General features: G+C 24.6%; 1 protein-coding gene and 1 long non-coding RNA gene across 2 annotated transcripts in view; both read right to left on the bottom strand.

The window, feature by feature from the left end:
- LOC136089359 (uncharacterized) overlaps positions 1–3,882 on the bottom strand; it is a 7,074-nt gene extending 3,192 nt beyond the window's left edge. The window contains exons 1-3 of the long non-coding RNA XR_010642982.1: positions 3,675–3,882; positions 3,295–3,363; positions 3,027–3,154 (exon numbers count right to left, since the gene is read on the bottom strand). This is a non-coding gene — a long non-coding RNA (uncharacterized LOC136089359). The remainder of the gene's footprint in view (positions 1–3,026; positions 3,155–3,294; positions 3,364–3,674) is intronic.
- The window catches only part of LOC136089555 (vesicle-fusing ATPase-like), a 34,881-nt gene that overhangs the window by 21,416 nt on the left and 7,465 nt on the right, over positions 1–6,000 (bottom strand). The gene's annotated exons all lie outside the window — the stretch shown is intronic.

The raw sequence follows: 6,000 nt of genomic DNA, 5'->3' as shown, positions 1-6,000 counted from the left end.
TATGTAGATTCCAATGTAAATAATTTGGTTTTTATTGTTAGAGTTCTGAATTTATCAAAAATGTTAATGCTATACGTGTATATATATATATATATATATATATATATATATATATATAAATATATATAGATAAATATATATATATATATATATATATATATATATCTATGTATATATATATATATATCTATGTATTTATATATATATCTATGTATACATATATATATACAGACCTTCCAACTCTCACGGTTTTACTGTGAGACTCACGGTTTTATAACAAACCTCACGGTCTCACGGTTGAACCAAAATTCTCACGGTAAATTTTAAAAATTTTCCGAAGAACTTTTTTTTTCAATTTACTCTAAATATTTTAGGTTAAAATAATAACAATATATATTCTGAAAAAGATTGTGATTACATCAAAAACTAATGAATATTAAGTGATCAAAACAGATCATAAAACCGGCTCCGACTAATAAATAGATTTAAACATGAGTTTTTTTATAAATTAAATCCGAATTTTTAAAAATGGCGTCAAAGCAAACATATAAATGCAAATTTAACTCAACATGGTGCCAAGATTACCCTGTTAGGGCTGTTAAAGGTAATATTTACCAATTTTACTGTGTTCCGTGTGTTAAAAAACTAACTTGTCATCATCAAGGAGTTAAAGATGTATCTGATCATTGCGAAAAAAACAGTCACAAAGCAAATGTTATTGCATTAAAAAAGCAAACTTCTTTAAATAACTTTTTAAAAACTTACACAACATTAGATAATCAAGTAATTAATGCTGAGGTCATGGTAACAAATGTTTTGGTTCAGCACAACATTTCTTTAGCCACCTCCGATCATCTTACATCTCTATTTAAAGAGGTTTTTCCAGACAGTAAAATAGCCAAGAGGTATGCAGCAAGTTGAACTAAAACAATGGCTATTATAAACGAATCATTTGCTCCACATTGTCGAAATTACATTGTAGAACATTGTAAAGTTCATCCATATTCCTTAGGCACAGATGGATCGAATGACTTTGGCATTGATAAGATGAATCCTAAATGTATCAAAATATTTGATGCTAACCGCTCAAAAACAATAACATGTCATTACTTTGATATGTGCTTAACATCTGGAGTTGATTGTGCAAAGGCTGCTGTTATCTTTTCTTCTATAGAAAAAAATTCGAAGTATATGAGATTCCATGGGAAAATTGCATAAGTTTAAGTGTTGATAATACAAACTCTATGATTGCATCAAGATTTTTAGAAAAAAATAACAATATCTTTATTGATGGCTGCCATTGTCATCTTGCACACTTAGCTGCTAGTAAAGCACATGATGTTTTTTGTGATTATATTGCATTAAATGTCTAAAATGTTATGATTGATTTGTACTATTGGTTTGATAAGAGTGCAAAACAAAAAAAGGCAAATTGAGAGAGTATTTTGAATTTTGTAATCAAGAATATCAAGGCATTCTAAAATATCTATCAGTTAGATGGCTATCTTTAGAGAAATGTATTTCAAGAGCTATTGTCAAGTATACAAGCCTGAAAGCTTATTTTTCAAGTGAAAGTTTTGCTGATGAAAGGTTTAAGCGTTTATATGACAAATTTCATAATCCAATTTTGAAACCAGCAACGCTTTTTCTAACTTCAGCATTACCTTTGTTTTTACATTTCAATCTACTATTGCAGCGAGAAGAGCCAACAATTCATTGTCTAAAATCAGCAATGGAAAGTCTAGGCAAAAAGCTGGCTAAGCGCATTATTCTACCAAACAAACTGAAAAACATTTCATCGGTTTTAGAAATAGACTTAGAAGATTCAAAAAATTATATTGATACACAAGATATTTATCTTGGAGTTCTAACAAAACAAAAACTCAGGCAACTCTTTGAAACAGGAGATATTTCACAAAAACAATATAAAGAATTTTGATGATGCTGCTTACTATTTTTTTAAGTCGTCTCTTAAATATATTAAGCACAAATTTAAACACTCTTAACGACGATTTAATTATTAATGCTGGTTGGGTGGATGTTTTAGACCGTGAAAACTCGAAGTGGGAGCAAGTTCAGTATTTTTATGACCGGTTCCCACACTTGATGAATGGTATCAAACCTGATGAATTGTATGAGGAGTTTAGCGATTATCAGATTTTAAAGAACAATGATTTTGATAATGTTTTTGAGGAAGCTAAGATACCTGAAAAGATTCTTGATGATATTGGAGGTGAACCTTTGTTTCACTACAGAATTGACATTTTATGGTACCATATTTCAAAAATGGTTATTCCCAACACATTAGTTAAACGTTTTAAACTGCTACCAAAATTAGTTGAAATTGTTCTTAATATTCCCCACAGTAACGCTGAGTTAGAACGATTGTTTAGTATTGTAAAAAAAAAAAAAAATGTCTTGAGAGATCAGCATTACAGTTGGATGGGACATTATCAAGTATTTTAGCTATGAAAACAATGTTTCCCAAGGCTACTATACCGTGTTTTAAGTGGAAACCATCTGAACAGCTGTTAAAAACATCAAAAAAAGCAACAAAAATGTACAATGCTAAACATAATGAATAAATATTATTTATTTATTTATAAAATGTAACTTTTCATTCTATTTTAATTTTTCTTGTTCGAAAAAAAGCCCTTTTTTTTTAATTTTACGCTTCCCAAGGTTTTTGTGTAAATCTCAAGGTTTTTTTTAATGAATCTCAAGGTTTTAAAAAAAAAAGGTTGGAAGGTCTGATATATATACGTATAGACATATATATATATATATATGTATATACATATATATATATACGTATATATATATATATAAATATATATATATATATATACATATATATATATATATATATATATATATATATATATATATATATATATATATATATATATATATACATATATATATATATATATATATAAATATAGACATATACATTTTATGGAAGTCAAATTTTACAATTAAAAATAGTCACAATTCCATACATAAATTAACTAAATTAAACTTACTTGAATAGTTGTAACTATAAACTATCAATTTAAATCATATAATGTACTTTGTTCATAAGATGGAAACCAGTTAAAACCATATCATTTCTCTGTCTTTGATCCACCAGATTTACTTAATAAACTTACACCTAAAATCAAATTATCATATGTCAAAAAAATTTAAACAGTATTATTAAAATCAGATATGACTAATAGTTATTATTAAGTTTTATTTATTCTTCACCATATAAAAAGTTAAATGCAAAGAGAAACACAATCATTCACTAACATAATTACTTTCATTCTTTTTTGGAGTCCTCTGTAGTTGTAAAATTAAATCCTTCGCCTACTTTTTTATCTAATAATAGATACTTATAAGTAATTATTTAGTAAAACAAATATAAACAAAAATGTAAAAACTAAAACGTAGACCCAGTGCAAACAGATTACGATATATATCTAGGCAATCATAATACAATAAACAGATTCAAAATTTTACTTATCCCAAAATAAAAATAAGACTTATTAGATGTTTATTTGATATAGTACTTCACCGTTAATTATAGAAGTTTATTTGATATAGTACTTCACCATTAATATAAAACTATAACAGTTTTTTTATTCATTTAAACAATTAAAATAGCAATGAGTACTGTAAAATTTAATGACCTCCAGTAACTTTAAATTTTTTAACTCTAAGCTTGTTCCATGAATAATCAATTGGAAAACTATTATAGGCAGCTTTCATTGCATGAACACCAGTTGACAAAAATAACCAACCATCTTCTACCCAACAACATAGAGCAACAGCCTCTGCTTCAATCTGTTTTTTAAATAAACAACTTCAGCCCAAGATTGTGAAGTCATTGTAATAGATCATCTAAAAAAAAACCATAATTTGTTTTATTTACATATATATATAAATATATATAATAGTAAATATATATATATTTATATATACATATATGTTTATATTATATATATATATATATATATATATATATATATATATATATATATATATATAGTATATATATATATATATATATATATATATATATATATATATATATATATATATATATATACATTTATAAACAAATATATATGTTTATATGTATATATATATGTATATATACATATATATATATATAAATATATATATATATATACATATACACACATATATATACATATATATATATGTATATATATATATATATATATATATATATATATATATATATATATATATATATAATGTATGTATATATATATGTATATATACAAATATATATATATATATACAATATATATATATATATATATATATATATATATATATATATATATATATATATATATATGTATATATATATATACATTTATAAACAAATATATATGTTTATATGTATATATATATATATAATATATATATATATATATATATATATATATATATATATATATATATATATATATATATATATATATATATATATATATATATATATATATATATATATATATATATATATATATATATATATATATATATATATATATATATATATATATATATATATATATATATATATATATACAGAGCCGGCTCGTGGGCATTTCTTAGTGTGTGCAAAAAAAAAATTGCCGCCTTAATTCATAATTAACCTTTTAAAATATCAGAGAACAACAATCGGCTTATATAAATGAAATTTTCATCTTCATAGTGTTGAATCGGGCAAAAGTTGCCCTAACAACAGTTTATAAACTTTATACTTTTATGTTTAAAATATTAATATAAAATTATCTAAAATGGTCTATTTAAGTAAGGCGAGTAGAGCGTTATATTTATACAAAAAAACGGAAGCAAAAATATAAATATATCTTTTCAAATCTCAATAAAGAGTCGCTCTAATTAAAGCAAAAATTATTATTCCAAATTGAAAAAAAATTAAACTCATATTAACTTCTGGTATTTATCATTAAATTTGTACGCTATTGACAACTTTTTTAAACATATAAAAATTAAAAATATAATTGAATTTTTAAGTTTGAAATTAAAGTATGGAAAATTCGAAAAATTATCGAAGCCTAAATTATAATTTTTTTATTGTTTTGGAAGTGGCACTCCTCTGGCTTTCATTTGAGCAAATTCAAGTCTCAGCTCTCTAATATTTAATGACTTTGTTGTTTTGCTCTCAATAGAAATAATCGAAAGTCCGTTCAGCTTATCTTGACTGATGTTTGGTCGTAAATAGTTTTTGATCAACTTTAGTTTGGAAAAAAATCTTTCGCCTTAATAGACTGTGACTGGAATTGTTAGTAAGATTTTCAATGCAATACAAGTATAAGGGAATATTTCTTCAAGTTCACGTGTAAGTATAAATGTTAGAATATCTAGTGGATTTTTTTAATCAGTTTTTCGTGACAACAAACAAAGTTCAGCCATCAATTCTTCACCAAAAATATCCTTTTGGTCTTTGTCAGTTAAAGTTTCTTTCAACAAATTGCAATTATCTCTCAATATACCTTCTTTCATGTTTGAAATATTCGGAATTTCAAATAAAAACTGAAAAGGAGACATGGTTGTTCTAAAGTCTTCAAAACGCTCCTTCGTAGATTTAATGGCACGACTGAAAAGTATATCAAAGAATTTTTATTTTGAATTTTGATCTGGAATGACGAAGTTGAAACAAACCAAGTTCCTGAAAACAGGAAATTGGTTTGTTTCAACTTCGTCGAAAAACTTTTTTTTCTTCCTGACTCCTTCAGTTGACAGATCAGTAAATTTGAATGTTAGACCCGAAGTTGTTGCCAAAACTTTTGCTGTGGTAACGTACTCATCAAATTTAGTCAGATTGTAACTGGATTCCAAAAATGCTACAGTGAATTTTAATAATTCAATTAAAATTTTGACACTTGATGAACTTGACTGAATAATTTTGTTTGTGCAGTTTATTTCGTTCAATACATCATACCAAATAACAATTCT

The sequence above is a fragment of the Hydra vulgaris genome, chromosome 13, assembly GCF_038396675.1.
Source record: "Hydra vulgaris chromosome 13, alternate assembly HydraT2T_AEP".
Lineage (NCBI taxonomy): Eukaryota > Metazoa > Cnidaria > Hydrozoa > Anthoathecata > Hydridae > Hydra > Hydra vulgaris.
This window is presented reverse-complemented; position numbering and strand designations above follow the sequence as displayed.